The following is a 16,938-nucleotide window of genomic DNA, read 5'->3' on the forward strand; positions in this document are numbered from 1 at the left end:
ACTGGGAGGTCCACCCAGATTTCTTGCTGGCATTTCAAATTCAACATGTCCTGCCCTTGACTTACCTCCTTTGCTCTTCTTTCCAGACCCTGCTTCAGACCCCCTCTCTTCCTGGTTTTGAGTGACGCAATCCCAACACCCAGCCAGCCAGAAAGCTGATGGTCCACTGTGACTCCTCCCCTTCCTCCCCTCCCACTTCCAACTGGCCACCAAGTTCTAGGGGTCTTTCCTCCTCCCACCTGTATTCCAAGCTTTTATTATTTCTCATCTGGCTGTCTATGGTCATCTACTTACTTAGTTTCCTGACCTCTAACCTAGCCCTGCTACTGATCCATCCTCCACACCACACCCAAAATGATCTTTCCAAACTGCAAATGGGTGTCCACCACTCTCCTCTGGAAAACCTGACCCCCCACAAGCTCCCTAATGAAATCCCTACTCCTTAGACTTATGCCTTCAGTATCACTCACCATTCCCTGCCCCCTGACTCCAGCCACAAGAACTCTTTATAATTCTCTAAAATCAGTGGTTTTCAAAATGTGAAATCAGTATCATCAGCATCACCCGGGATGTGGTTAGAAATGCACATTCTTGGGCCCACCCCACGTGCACTGAGTCAGAATTGTCAGGATGGCGACAGGTCTCTGTTTTAACAAGACCACCAAGTGATTCTAATAAACTAAACTGACAGCCGCTGCTCTAAATGCACCAAGCTAGGCTCATCAAATCACATAGCCCTTTGTCTCCTTCTGCCAGTAATGCTAAGTTAGATGCCCCTTCTCTGTGCTTACCCTTCCCTAGAGCTGGTCAACCCTACATGGCGACATCCAAGTTATGTTGTTTGGTGACTATTTCGAAGACAGGAATTGTATCTCTTGTTCCCTCATCCCACAATCACTTGCTGGGCATATACCTGTCACTGGGACAGAGGCTGGGCTTAAACTAATTAATCTATCCTTTGTCTTTAGGGGAAGCCACCCTCTAACTTTGGCAGCTGAATGTGTGACTGAAAACTCAACCTACCCAATCTACAAAACCCTATCACCAGCCTCAAGAACTGTGGGCAGCTTAAAAAGCCTGAATAGAACCAGTCTGAAATCTCTCATGGCAAAATGGAATTTTTGGTTCACATCTGATGTTGACTCAGATGGACAGACATGGTTTGTAAAGGGAGAGAGGATGCATATTCATGAAAACTTACATACTCCTCTATATTATTCACAGCAACCTCTAGAATTTGGAGAATTTAGTAAGTGAATATACCAAAATTTTTAAGTCCCAGATTAAAATGCATTAAAATTAGTTTATCCTAATTACAGTAGGAGTTGAGTAAAGTACTTCATATTAGCACTTCTCAATCTTCAGCATGCTTAGGACGCTCCTAGGGATTTTGATAAAATGCTAATTCTTTTTTTTTTTTAAGATTTTATTTATTTATTTGACAGATCACAAGTAGGCAGAGAGGCAGGCAGAGAGAGAGGAGGGAGCTGGCTCCCCGCCGAGCAGAGAGCCCGATGTGGGGCTCGATCCCAGGACGCTGGGATCATGACCTGAGCCTAAGGCAGCGGCTTTAACCCACTGAGCCACCCAGGCGCCCCTATAAAATGCTAATTCTGATTCAATCAGTTTGGGTGGGGCCCAGGTGATTCCCAGGTAGGATGGGTAGTCCTAGTCCTAGAACTACATTTTGAGTAGCACATAGAAGTAAAACTTCCATTTCTCATAGAACTAGTGATCTTCCCATTAGAGCAACACAATTTTTTTTTTTTTTTTCGGACAGAGAGATCACAAGTAAGCAGGGAAGCAGGCAGAGAGAAAGCGGGGAAACAGGCTCCCTGCCGAGCAGAGAGCCCGATGATGCGGGGCTAGATCCTAAGACCCTGAGATCATGACCTGAGCCGAAGGCTGAGGCTTAACCCACTGAGCCACCCAGGCGCACCAGCAACACAAACTTTTTTTGACCTCTCCACATTGAAAGTTTTCTAAAATGTCTTTCCAAATTTAGGATAAAGATGGCGTACCAAACACACACCTTAGGTCAGCTACCTCCCCAAATCTCACTAACATAACAGTAAAAAGAGGTGTTTTGTTTTGTTTTGTTTTTCTTTTAGACATGAACTCACAAGGACAAAGAGAATGAGTGAAAACAACAGCAACAAAATGTGGAAGCTAGAAAGTAAGTGGACAAGAGATAACTGAGGAGCAGAGCTGAGAAAGATGACTCTTTACCGGCCACTAGGGAAAGCCAAAAAGCAACTTACCACACAATCTACAGAAAGCCTCGGGTATTCAGAGCCCCAAACACTGCTGGTGGTGAGGGGAAGGTAAAGTCAAGGCTAAAAATACTGGAAGTCTGCTTAGATCGCAATCCTCTAAATCCTGAGATACCTCCCCCACCCCCACCCAACCCCCCCACAGCCCACACACACGCAGATTCTGGAACTTCCAGAACACAGGCATTCTCCATAGGCAGGTGGTTCAAATGCTCTCTGGAGAATCCGCCCAGCCCCGGAGGGAAGACGTAAAGAAAAAACAAGCCCAGGACATACTGGTCTAACTAAAACTATGACCGAACTTGAGAGTAGGGGCCAGAAATGGCACACACGTGTGGTAGGTAGAGGCAGATGAAGAGGAAATGAGTTAAAATTCTCTTCTTCCATGGTAAAGTGTCTGGGCATAGGCATTTAAATAATGCTTAAAACTGAAAATTGACCGTAGAAATATCCAGTATGTCGTTTAGAGACAAGAGATGTAACTACCAGCAAGAATTACCTAATTACAAGACTTGAAAGCAGTCTCTGCAGAGCAGGAAATGAGCTGGGGGAGGGTACTAATGGCTTTTTGTCACACTATGTCCATGTATAACTTGATAAAATTTTTTAAAAAATTAGTTCCTACAAAATACAGTAGTACACCCCCCACCCCTCCATGGTTTGGGTTTCCTGGGCTTCAGAGACCTGGGGTCAGTAGCTGTTGAGAAGCGTAGGATCCCTGACAATTCATCAGATGGCCAATAGTTGCCTAAGGCTACATCACAAAGCCTAGGTCATCATGTCACTTCAACTCATCACATAGTTATTTTATCATCTCACATCATCACAAGAAGGATGAGGACAGCACAGTAAGATATTTTGAGAGAGAGAGAGAGAGACACCACATTCACTTAACTTCATTTAGTATATTGTTATATTTGTTCTATTACTAGTTATTGTTAATCTCTTACTGTATCTAATTTAGAAATTAAACTTTATCATAGGTATGTATGTATAGGAGAAAACATAGTAGATATAGGATTTAGTACTAACCACGGTTTCAGGCATCCACTGGGGACTTTGGAACATATTCCCATGGATAAGGGGGAACTACTGTAAAATATAATGTCCATGCTTTAATTTTCTTTTCTTAGATGATTCAGGACATTAAAATAAACATCACTAACTTGTGCTACCTGCTCGGCATCCAGGACCTACAGTGAATCAGATGTTGAGGATCTAGGCTCTGGAAACTTTGAAACTCGGCTTTACTGCTCACTGGCTGTGTGATCTTCAGCAAGTTAGTTAACCTCTCTGTCCCCCAGTTTCCTCATCTGAGGAACAGGGATAATAGGATTATTTTAGAAGAATTGAATTATGTGATTCCTATAAGTGCTTAAAATATTGTCCAGCACATAGTGTTCAGTAACAGCTATTTTTATTAAGGTATATTTGCCACTGTGATAAACGTCTCCTGACGACTGTAATCATTCCATCTTTTATTCATTTATACTTCATTCTCCTTGCTCCCACCTTCAGCCAGACGTCCCTGACCATTGTAATCAGTGTGCCTTTCCACAATAACCACTTCGCCTTCCAGTGTTCAGTTTCTAATTGACAAGGCACCTGGAAACCAAATAACCAAGTTTTTTAGAACTGCATGTAAGGGGCGCCTGGGTGGCTCAGTGGGTTAAGCCTCTGCCTTCGGCTCAGGTCATGATCTCAGGGTCCTGGGGATCAAGCTCCACATCAGGCTCTCTGCTGAGCAGGGAGCCTGCTTCCTCCTCTCTCTCTGCCTGCTGCTCTTGCCTACTTGTGATTTCTCTCTGTCAAATAAATAAATAAAAATCTTAAAAAAAAAAAAAAAAAGAACTGCATGTAAAATGGAGGAAAGGGGGTGTCAAGGAATATTCTGAAAGTCTCTGTGAGGCAGATCAGCAAGTTTCCATATATGAACCATCTGGCTACTCAGAACCCTCTGGGCTTACCTCCAAACTATCAGCTGTGGGTCGGTGGGTTGGGTGACCAACTGAGGGCAACCAACCATCCCAGTTTACGCAGGACTGTCCTAATTTTAGCACTGGCAGTCTTTTTTTTTTTTTTAATATTTTATGTGTTTATTTGAGAGAGAGACAGAGACGGAGCACAAGCTGAGAGGGAGGGCAGGGGGAGAAGCGGACCCCACTGAGCAGCGAGCCCCATGTGCAGCTCAGTCCAGGGACTCCGGAATCATCACCTGAGCCCAAGGTAGACGCCTAACCAACTCTGCCCCTCAGGGACCCCTAGCACTGACAGTCTTGCATCCCTAGAAACCTCAGTCCCAGCCCTGAGAAAATCACCTAATCCTCCCGAGCTTGTTTCATCATTTGTGAAGTGAAGGATGGTATCTCCGCTGAAGGCCTGTTGAGGATGAAATGAGAGAACACGTGCAGACTTCCTGACACGGTAAGCGCTCAGGTTGTAGCTCGAGCCATTATACTGGTTACTCACTGTTATTGTCAACTCTAATAGCAGTGGCTACAGAAATTATTCTTAGATACTTACCCTGTAACTTGGTTATTTTCTTCTTGGCAAAAATAATTTGCCTTATATGCAGAGGATCTCAGGAGACCGAAATATGTGCTTTTGTGGATTTCCTTCTGCCCTTGTCCTACACAGTTTTATTTCATGGACTAAGACATATTAATGCTATTTAATATTTCCACACTGCTGACTCCTCCACTGGGCAAAGGCCTGGGAGGTTCTCGCCATCTTCTGATACGTGAATCTTTTTTATACGATGGGAGACCTGGAGTATGTATGTCGGTAGCTGCTTCCAAACCTATGGACCAATCGGCATGCCACCTCGCATGGAAGGACATCAGGCAGAATAAGAGCGTTCTTTTTTACTTTGCATCTTACTTTTTTTCCTTCATAATAGAACCAAATCATATAGTCTCCTAATGGACTGACATCTCATTCGTTAAAATATGTCAATTCTATCCCTAAAAAATAAGTACGTATGTTATCATCAAACAGATGAAACCCCATTTCTGACCGCAAAAGCTGAAGCAACTCAGAATTCGATAGATATTAATTACAGCCTGGAGGAAAGTGCTCACAACTGTGCATCCCACCAACACAAGGGTGAAGTTGCTCTAAGAAAAGCTGCACAATTTGGGATAGATAGCAAAAAGGATCAAGTTACTCAAGCCAAAACATGGCCTAGGAACCCTCTAAGCGGCAGCAGAGAGTAGAAATATGAGACTATACACACCCCCAAGCTTCCTCCTCCTAGGCTCATATTTGTTTTGCCAACATCCCCACCCAGTGCCCAAGGCCTGCGAGCACACGAAACACGGGAGAACCACAGGCCCTCATCAAAACCTTGAGGAGCACCTGCTCTAACCACCTGGGGGTGGAGCTAGGATAGGATTTCTCCAAGTATGGCCAGATGCCCACTAGCAGCAGAATCCAGAATCCTGGGTTCCAACCAGGCTTCGGAATTAGGATCTCTGAGAGAGGCTAGGGAATCTGCATGCATAACAAGCTTCCCAGGGGATTCCTGGTTATCCATAAGAAGGGTTGAGAGCAGCTATTGTAGGGAGACTACAGATAGCAAAATGTCAAAGGACCCATAGAGAAAACCATGTTTAACCTCTACCAGCCTCCCTATCCCAAATCTGTGAAATACGAATACTAATACCCACCTAGCAGGATGGTGGCGAGAATTAAATGAGAGAAGTAATAGCCTCACATAGGGCTCCTCATACATAGCAGGTGCTCAGTAAGTATTAATCCCTCCCCCTCCTTCCCTTTGTATGGCATTCTAATGAAGACCGATAACCAGGGGCCCTGTTTTGAATAAATGTCACCAAAGAAAGCAGATGGCTAGCTTAACTTGAGGTCTTGATGTTAATGAGTCACTAAAAGGCTAAAAGGCCAAGGCCAGCAGCTTTACCCAATGGTTGAACTGCAAAATGTACCCATGGACAGTGGTTCTCAAACTTGAGTGTGCATCAGAATCTTCTGGATGGCTTTAAAATACAGACTGTGTAGGGGTGCCTGGGGGGCACAGTCAGTTAAGCATCTGCCTTCGGCTCAGGTCATGATCCCAGGGTCCTGGGATCGAGCCCTGCATCAGGCTCCCTGCTCAGGGAGCCTTCTTCTCCTTCCTGAACCGCTCCCCCTGCTGTGCTCACTTGTGCTCTCTCTCTCTCTCTCTCTGTCAAATAAATAAATAAAATCTATAAAATAAAATAAAATACAGACTGTGGGCCCTACCTCCAGAGTTTCAGATTCAGTACTGAGTAAGTAATCTGCATTTCTAACAAGTTCCAGGAGGTGCTGATGGTGTTGGTAAGAATCTGCATTTCTAACAAGTTCCAGGAGGTGCTGATGGTGTTGGTCCCAGAACTACCCTCTGATCGTCATTTTGCAGCCCCAGAATCTAAATCTAATTGATCTGACACTTTGTCATAAAAAAGAAAAACTAGGCTGTATGCATTTCCTGTTTGACAGGAGACTAGTTAGTTTTATGTAAACAAAGAAAAAAAGTAATAAACCAGCAATTTCCGAGGCAGTGCTGCCTCTGCCCTTGAGAATCTTTGTGGTCACATTCTGTGAACAGTGCAGAGAGAGGGCTGGGAGAGTTGAGTGTCATCTCTCTGCTCACCCTACATGAGAGCCTGAGTAAGGGAGGCACTTAATCTCTCTGAACCTCAGTTTACTTATCTGGAAACAGGGGTGGGCTCAGTCATTGGTTTCCAAACCTGGTTGTGCGCCATCCCCCGTTTTGGCAGCATTTCAAAGAAAACGTGGATTCCCCAGGCGGGGCTGCAAACTAACAAATTAGAATCTGCAAAGGAGAGACTGGAAGATGTGTGGCTTTGTGTGGGTATGTTTTACTAAATCTCCCCGTGTGATTTTCACAGGCAGCCAGTTGCGAGGAACCATTACCACAGTGATCTTTCGGGCCTCTTCCAGCACTGCAGCTCTCGGATCTTTTTGATTTCTAAGTCCCTGTGCCCTGAGTCTGTGCTTACCAAGTAGCTGTCTTCTTTTATATGTGCTCCCCATGGAGTTTTACTGCAGGAAGCAAGTACATTAGTCCTCAAAGGAAAAACTGCTAACAGTTCCACTTCTCATCAATCAGTAAACTAGCATTCTGGTTTTAGTTTAAAAAATAAAGTCTAACATATAAGAGAAAACAGGAATTACATAGCACTAAATCTGTAAAGTAATCTTCTCTATCACCAACTGCTCATTTACTTACTCTGTCATTCAGTCATTCATTTTTTTTTTCTTTAATGGTATGGGTTGGCAGAGGGACAGGGTGTTTTTTTGTTTGTTTGTTTGTTTGTTTGTTTGTTTTTTTAAGATTTTATTTATTTATTTGACAGACAGAGATCACAAGTAGGCAGAGAGGCAGGCAGAGAGAGGAAAGAAAGCAGGCTCCCTGCTGAGCAGAAAGCCTGATGTGGGGCTCGATCCTAGGACCCTGGGATCATGACCTGAGCTGAAGGCAGTGGCTTAACCCACTGAGCCACCCAGGTTCCCCTCATTCATTTTTTTAAAGAGTCTATTTATTTGAGAGAGAGAGAAAGCATGAGAGAGAGCACGAGCAGGGTGAGGGGCAGAGGGAAAAGCCGACTCCCTGCTGAGCAGGGAGCCTGACATGGGGCTCCATCCCAGGACCCTGGGATCATGACCTGAGCCGAAGGCAGAGCCATTCATGTGTCCCTGTCATTCATTCATTATCGTCTGTCATGTGCCAGGTATGATTCTGGGAGTTAAACACGTAGCACTTCACAAAACAGAGAAAGTTCCTGCCCTGTGGAGAGAACATTTTAGCAGGAAGAGAGAGATACAATAAATAAGTGAACATAAGGATACGGTGAAGACAACAACCCAATAATAGGATAGTGAGTGTCCAGAGGCTACTTTTAACAGAGTCATCAGGATGAAAGTCATCACCCGCCTCTTTGAAGAGGTGATATTTGAAATTAAATCTGAATGATGCCAAGAGGCCAGCAAGGGCAAGTGCAAAGGCTCTGAGGAGGGAATGAGCTTGGCACCTCAAAGAGACAGAAAGGAAGGAGATGAGCCTGGAGATGGAGGCACAGGGATGAGCTGAGGTCATAGAGGCCAGCAGAGCCCAGATCACGGAGACCCCTACAGAGCACGGTCAGAACATCTGAATCTTATCCCCACTGCGGTGGGAAATGGCAGAGGAATTTAATGCAGAAGAAGGATGTACATTGTTTGAAGATCACTGGTTTTGTGTGAGGAATGGGCTGTAGCAGGGGCCGGGGGAGGGGGCAAGAATGGGACCAGAAAAGCAGCAATATAGGGAAGAAAGGATGGTGGCCTTTCACTGGCACCTGGCACGTCACCATAGCAAGTGCCCAGTTATTTCTGGATGGCTTTAATTTAGGTTAAAATCATAATATACTTGTTTCACTTCCTGTGATATTTCAGAAGGGTCAAGGAAGAGATATAGTTTGTGAAAGTTCCATCTGAAAGTTAAACAACAAAACAACACAATTTTGTCCTGCCCGTGTTATACCTGGTTACAATCAAGAAATAGGAGCATAGGGACATGGAAAGAACACAGAGGAGAACCAGCAGACAGACCTGTCTTCTAGAACCTTCTCTGTCATCAATTAACCATGTGACCTGGAGCACAGCTCTGAACTTGTGAGCTGGAGCGAAGGCTAAGCCACCTGGCTTCTAGGGCCTACCACCACTTGAATTACATGATGCTCGAAGCACAGCAAATGAGGTTTCCTTCCCCGGGTGGCAAAATGGGCTGGTGACCTAGCGTAGGGAGTTTTTGTTGTTGACTTTTAAATCTTTCAGAGAGGCTCTAGTTAAGCAGAAAATCAGGTGTTCGTGAGGAAACTGTCCATCTTTTTTAAAAAATATTTTATTTATTTATTTGACAGAGAGAGAGAGAGATCACAAGTAGGCAGAGAGGCAGGCAGAGGGGGGCGGCGGGAAGCAGGCTTCCCGCCAAGCAGAGAGCCCGATTCGGGGCTCGATCCCAGCATCATGACCTGAGCTGAAGGCAGAGGCTTAACCCTCTGAGCCACCCAGGTGCCCTGGAAACTGCCCATCTTAATATTTCCTTGGGAAACTCTGATGTCCAAGACACCCCTGGCACAAGAGTATGGACGCTGGCTGGAAACCCGGGGAGTAGACAGTCCTGGTCAGCTGAAAGCTCCTCGTGCATAGGTGTGGAGAGCACAGGGCTCTGAGGAATTTAGAGACCAAGCATTCAGTCACGGTGCTCTCTTTGGGTTTCTGGCAGGCTTCCAGTTATGCTGCATCACATGCCAGACCTCCTGTGGACACTGTCCCCACAGCGACCATTCCTCTCAGATGGTCCACCTGGCACCCCTACAAGGATCTCCTCCATGTGATTACTGAGGGCAGGGGTTCACAGTCCCCACTGCCCATCAGTGTCAACACCAGGACCCTATTCTACATTCAATAACTTAGAATCAGGGTAAATGAGAGGTGGAAAAGACAATAGTGGTGGAGTCAGTCTTAGGGAACTTCACTGGATAGAGAAAATGGGTAACTCAGAAAAATGTTAGGCCAGGGAGATTCACGGATTTGTCTAATGTGGGGTTTTTCAGCCTTGGCACCATTCGTCTTTTGGGCAGAGCAATCTTTTGTCATGAGGGGCTGTCCTGTGTCTCTATCCACTAAATGCCAGTAGTAACTCTTCAGTTTTGACAACCAAAACTGTCTCCAGATATTGCCAAATGTCCCCAGGGGAGGAGAGGGTCAAAATCAGCCCTAACTGAGAACCACTGGCACAGTATCACATAGTAAATTATTAGCAATATTAGAGACTAACACCCGGCCTTCTAAGTCCCAGCTACGTTGGCTCCCCCACATTCAAGCAGGAGCTCTAGAACATAGGGGTGAGTCACTCCCTGAGGAAGCATCACAACCCACTTCATGGCTTTCTGTGCCGAAGCAGAACAGGGCAATGGACACGTGACCTTGTCCCTGACAACGGAAGCCCAGTCAGGAATAGCCAAGCAGCTTCTTTGGCCACATCTGGTCTCCAGTATCAAACAAGAATAATACCTTCTCTTTTTAAAGACTGCTAGACCTTTTTACTCATTCTTGGGGTCACCCCCTTGCAGCGGTGAGATTCATTATGAAAACCAATCACAATTTGTAGGAAACAAAGAAATCCTGGCCACCACCATAGATTATATTTTAAAATTCTTAGGTATCTCAAATGAACATTTAATTCATGACCTATATCTATATGTCTTATTCCTCCCCATCTTAGGGTTGGTATAACAAGAATAAAAGTACCTTATCATAAGGTTTAGTTAGTTGACTGACACCTTGTCTTTGCTTTTAATGGTACAAATACATAGGAGATAAGTAACCAGTCATACTCAGATAAGACTTGACCAGCCACCCATGTGGTGGGATCAGGGTAGGATACATGAACTGCGGTTAATAAGAATGAACAGATTTTTCAGTCTCTTGGCAACCAATTTTATTATTATGCTTTGACCTGGCAGCTGGTAAGGCTTTACATGAATTAATCAACGAATCTATGAAAAAAACTAATTAGTGGCTCTGAAATACAGTATTCTAGTGACAGAGGAAGCATGTTCATTTTCAAGATTGCTTTCTTAAATAAGTATAAATAATTTTAAGATAATAGTAAAATAACTCAGTGTTTTATAAGAACACATCTCTACAGGGCAAGTCACCTATATCTATGTAATTTATTTATTCTTCCCATAGATCTTCCATATTTGATGTACCACAAAGCAACGCAAAGAGGAGTTTCACAGGAGTAGGCCACAAAGCAAGCAGGCTGTCAATAAGACAATATTTCGTTGTTGTGAAATTACTCTCAGTAAGTCAACTATAATCAAAGCATCAAAACTTAAAGGGGACAAAATTATTAACAAGACCTCAAAAGGAATAAAAACACATTGAATAACGGGCTTTTGGGCATCATCACGGGAATACAACCAAATGGTGGTTTTTGACAGTCATGTGGCTCTCCAAGAAAAGTCAAGGGTGTCTCATGAGAGTGGCTTTGCCTGCCACTGGATCTGGGGACTGGAAGGACTGTGTGGTAAGGGAGTGAACATAGGATGGTGACAACAGAAGTGATTTCGGGTGGGAAATGCTGAATCACTATATTGTACACCTGAAACTAATATAACACTGTCTGTTAACTATATTGGAATTAAAAAAAAAAAAAGAGTGATTAAGGGTCAAGGAAAAGATATATAGAGGGGCGCCTGGGTGGCTCAGTGGGTTAGGGTCTCTGCCTTCGGCTCAGGTCATGATCCCAGGGTCCTGGGATCAAGCCCCACTTCGGGCTCTCTGCTCAGCAGGGAGCCTGCTTCCTCCTCTCTCTCTGCCTACTTGTGATCTCTCTCTGTCAAATAAATAAATAAAATCTTTAAAAAAAAAAAGAAAAGATATATAGATATAGATATAGATATAGATATAGATATAGATATATCTTATAGGAAGATACTATGCAACAGACCAACCACTGTGCCTGGAGTTCCAGTCATGACTCTTCCACCAACTCTGTGATCCTACAAAGTGACTTAAAGTCTGTGGATATGAGTTTCCTAACTACAAATAACTAAAATAAAACTAAGTCCTCCACTTCCTTCCATTTTTTTATACTCCTTGAGCTTATAAGTCTTCTCTGTCCTTAAAGATTTTTTTTTTAAGCAATCGCTACACCCAATGTGGGGCTCAAACCCATAACCCCAAGGTCACTGGTTGTACGCTCCACCGACTGAGCCAGCAAGGTGCCCCCTCTCTGTCCTTAAGATAGACACATGTATGGTCACCAAAATAAGCCATAGGTCACTCACTCTTTGGACATTATCATGATCAATTCATTTCCTACTCATAAACGGTTTATCAGACTAGAGTTGACAGACTAAATACAAGATAACAAGTTACATTTGCATTTCATAAAAACAACAAATAGTTCCTTAGTACAAGTATTTATGGAATACACTTATAGTAAGAAGTTATTCATTGTTTATCCAAAATGCAAATTTTTTTTTTCACTTGCTAAATCTAGCACCCTACCTCCAACCCCACATTAAAAGTTCGATTTTAAGAATCAAAACTCTGATTCCAAACATGCGGGTAGTTCTAAAGTGGCTGGGGCACTAAATACAAGGCCTTCCCAAGAGTAACATATACAGAGGCCAGAAACAAACAAATGGAATAATGACTCTCAACTTTCCTCTTAAGTAAGCGAGGCATCAAATTTGAGTTAACAGTAAATAAAATGTGAGTGTTAGTAGACCTCACTCATACAGAACAGAGAACGTGCTGTGCCTTCTCTGCGGCAGGACCAGACAGGAGGCCAGTGGAGCTCAATGCTCCCTGCTCCGCAGCTCACCCTCCGGACATAAAGTTAATTACAAACCCTTTATCTCTTCCTCCAACTCAGGGCTCACGTCTGCTCCCAAGGTAATCAGCTTAAGGGAAACCAGATCGTAAACTTAAACTTCCTGACCAAGAAGCAGGGGAATAAATGTGGTTCTAGTAAAAACTGCACAAGGCATAAAAAAGCAAAAGCCGTGAAAGAGAAAAATTACTCTCTTCGGAAGGCAATCTTGTTTTGATAATGGCAACACAATCTTGCTTCTTTGGGGCTCACACTATTTTTTCTTAATTTTAGCTTTATTGGGGTAAAACTGACAAACAAAACTGCAAGGTGTTGAAAGTATACTTCATGATAATTTGATGAACATTTACATTGTGAAAGGATTTCCCCCATCTAGTTAGTTAGGGGCTCAGACTTTAAATACGCAAGCTCTGTTTTGTTTTTCAGGGAGGGTTAAACCTATAATTCATTAGAGAAAATATATATTTGTATACATCCCCGATATATGTATAAATAATCCTTTTCCATATTTTTCAGTGAAGATACAAACAGAGCACATCCCAAGATAAGTTTAAATAATAATGGAAGGCATATTCAATTTTTAAATAACTTGTAAGATTAATTACCATACTCTCTAGGCTGATTAATTCAATTCTCGCTGAGGAAGGGCAGCAGGAAATCCTATTCAACTGTAGTCAATACTGCTCTGTCAGAAGCAGCAGAATAAGGTAGACTAAAACAAGATATTTACAGCTGTTGGCTAAGAAAAATTAAATGTATGCACTAGAAGTTTCCAATGATAAAAATAAATCCAGGTTAATTCATTAACTTATTGGTATACTCAGCAAAAGTTTATTGAACATTCCTTTTATCCAAGATACCTTGCAGTATAAACATTAAAAAGTGAGCTGAAGTCATACTCTGCCTCTAGGATATTACGATCCAGCCATAAGACATATAAGACAACATATATATAAACAGTTGACGGTCTAAAGAAGTTATGTAATTAAATGCCAAAATGTGGGTCAGGAGTTGCAATTTCAGTTAGAAGCCAGAGAAAGATTAATTCACTGTAGTGCAAAATATTCATCAAGAAATGAATTTCTATTTTCTTGATTTGACACACAAGAAGGGTATCACTGGAGGGAAGAGCCAAATGCCCCCACACAGTCTGCCCAGGCTATAGAGAAGAGGGCTCCCCACTGCCACTGTGGGAAGAACCCAAAGCCTTTCCCTTTCCATGCAGGCTTAAACCATTGTCATGGGGGAATAAAAGGATAGAATAGGACAGACATGGGAGATGTTAGTGTAACTATGGACATTGCTTCTCTTAGGTGAAGTGTGAAGGAACAGAGAGAAAGGAACAACAGAGTGATCCTCGTTTCTCAGTCTCTCGTTCCCTTTTCATTCTTTCAACACATAGTTTTTAGAGTTTACTACACGCCAGAAACCATTCTAGGTGCTATGTACACCATAGTGAAGATAAATTCCTGACCTTCATGAAGCCTATTCTACCAGTGGGAGACAATAGTTGTGTGTGTGTGTGAGAGGGAGAGAGAGAGTATGTGCATGTGAGAGAGAGAGACTGTGTGTGTGTGTGTGTGTGTGTGTGTGTGTGTGTGTGTAATGACAATTATTGCTATAGATACTCTGAAGAAAAATAAGGCAAAGTTAGGGGGCAAAAAATTATGGGTGGGGTGAGGGATGCTGTTTTAGATGGGATGATTCAAGTAAGCCTCCCTAAAGAAATGACTTTTGACTTGGATGAAATGAGTGAGAAACCCATGCAGACATTTGAAGGAAAAAGCATTCCAGGCAGAGGAAGGAACAAATGCAAAGGTCTTAAGGAGTGGGTGAAGTGGAGGAGGCAAGGGGAGAATGATGGAAGACAAAGCCACAGCCCACATAAGGGGTCTGTTGGCCATGATGAGGACTTTGTTTTTCTTCTAAGATAAAAAGCTATCGGAGGGCGCCTGGGTGGCTCAGTGGTTAAGGCCTCTGCCTTCAGCTCGGGTCATGATCCCAGGGTCCTGGGATCGAGCCTCACATTGGGCTCTCTGCTCAGCAGGGAGCCTGCTTCCTCCCCTCTCTCCCTCTGCTCGCCTCTCTGCCTACTTGGGATCTCTGTCTGTCAAATAAATAAATAAAATCTTAAAAAAAAAAAAAAAGCTATCGGAGAGTTGTGAACAGAGGAGTGAGTGGCATAATGACCTCTGGCTGCTATGTTGAAAACACACTGTAGACTAGTGAGGGTAGATGCACGATGACCCTGCTGGGAGCTTTTGCAGTAATTTCTGCAGTGACAGAAATGACAAGATCTTGGGAGAAGCAGTGGAAATGGTCAGAGATATATATTTTTTCAAAGTAGAACCAAGGAGATTCACTGAAGAATTAAATGTAGGAATGACAGAAAAGAATCAAGGGTCACTCCACAGTGTCTAGTCTGAGCATCTAGAAGAGTAAAATTGCTATGAACTGAGATGGAAAAGACTAAGTGAAGAGCAGATTTGGAAGAGGGAAGTCAAGAGTCTGGTTCCTAGAGATTATTGCCTACTTCAAAACCCTTACATCTGTTCTAAAACCAAAGCAACAGAAATTAGGAAACTGATCTTAAATTTCATATGAAAATTCAAGAGACCCAGGATAGCCAGAACAATTTCAAAAAAAGAAGAGCAACATAGGAGGACTCACACTTCCCACTCTCAAAATGTACTACATAACTACACTAATAAAGACAGTACGATACTAGCATAAGGATAGACAAATAGATCAATGGAGCAGAATTAGGAGGAAGGAAGGAAGAAGGGAGGGGAAGGGAGGGGAGAGAAGGGAGGAAGAAAGAAGGGGGAGGGAGGAAGAAGAAAGAAAGGGGGAAGAAGGGAAGAAGGAAGAGGGAGGGAGGGAGGAAGAAAGAAAGGGAGAGGGAGGGAGCAAGGGAGAGAGAGAAGGAAGGAAAGAAAGAAGAAAGGCTGAGATAGCTAAATGAGTTGGCTTCAGGCATGAAAATAAAATAAATTCATGATTTAAAAAGAAAGAAGAAAGTAGGAATGAAAACCAACATAAAATACAAGAAAAAAATTATCTTTAGTCAAGTGCTTTCAGTACTTTATGAACCTTTCTTAATCTCTAGCCATCTGTAGAACCCTATTTTCCAGATTGTTTTGTCCCTAAAACAAGTTTTTAAAAAGGCAAAAAAAGGGGCGGGGGGGGGATAGGAACAATAGACCACCAATAAATTGAAAAAGCAATAACTACAGAAAACTTACAGGACATTAACACTAACTACTTCCCCTCCCAACATCTGAGTGAAGAACCAGCCAGAAAGCAAGAATCCATGGAGTAGGAAAAAACAGCTGTTACCCCACAGAGGTAAGGAAGAGGACCCTGTGGCAGAACATTCTGTGGCCATGTGGCCTAGGTGGCCAGCAGAAGTCAAAAGCTGGGAAGATAAAATCAAGGGCTCACAAGATATCCTTCTCCTGAGGCCTGACTTGGCCTAATTGGTGATCTACTGAAACAGAGACAAGGATTCGGCAATAGTTACCAAACCTGCCTCCACATCAGCCCTACCACCAGTGGAGATCCAGGGGCCGGACGCCCGGTTGGGTTTCCTGCCTGCCTGACAGGGTAAGGGAGAACCCTCGCTCACCCGGCCAGTTTGCCGTCCAGACCCTTATCAACAAGGATGTAAAGACGTTAAGTAATTAAACTGAGAACCACAGGAGGGAGGAAAGAACTACCGGCCAGTGCAGGAGGTCTGGGACCTTCCTCCTCTCGCGCCAGCGAAGTTTCCTTCCCCCACTGCCCTCCCCGACGGGGACCCAAGTGCCTAGATGCCCCCCCGGAGGGGACCTCAGCCCCGTCCCAAACCTGGAACTGCTAACCGGCGCCCCGCCCATGCCGCCCCCCAACCCCCGGCGGTTGTCCCCGTGGGTCTGCGCTGAGAGCCTCGGGGGGCAAAGCAACTTTTCGGGCGGGCTCACTCGCGCAGAAGCTGGGCGAGGACTCGCCGCCTCCCCTGCTAGCCCCAGGGCCAGCCCTGCCAGTCGCCCGCTAGCGCGCTGGGCTCTCCCGGCTGGAGCGGACCCCACCGGCCGCCGGGGGTCCGGCCGGCCTCCCACACTCCCCGCAGCCGCGGGGCTCACCTGGCTGGAGCTCGCTGTCCCCGCGCCGCTGTGCTTGCGCGCGCGCCGCGTCCTCGGGTTGCCGGCCCTTTTTGGGTCCTTGGCGGGTATTTTCCGTCTGGCCCCACATCACTTCCCGTAAAGGAGAGCGAGGTGGGGGCGGGAC

The 16,938-nt window shown here is 44.3% G+C and overlaps 1 protein-coding gene across 1 annotated transcript in view; it reads right to left on the reverse strand.

Moving 5' to 3' along the window:
• RAB27A (RAB27A, member RAS oncogene family) overlaps positions 1–16,916 on the reverse strand; it is a 77,841-nt gene extending 60,925 nt beyond the window's left edge. The window contains exon 1 of the mRNA XM_080807400.1: positions 16,794–16,916. The gene's annotated coding sequence lies outside the window, so the exon portion shown is untranslated. The remainder of the gene's footprint in view (positions 1–16,793) is intronic.
• Positions 16,917–16,938: the final 22 nt, after the last annotated feature.

Source organism: Martes martes (assembly GCF_963455335.1).
Source record: "Martes martes genome assembly, chromosome: 7".
Taxonomy (NCBI): domain Eukaryota; kingdom Metazoa; phylum Chordata; class Mammalia; order Carnivora; family Mustelidae; genus Martes; species Martes martes.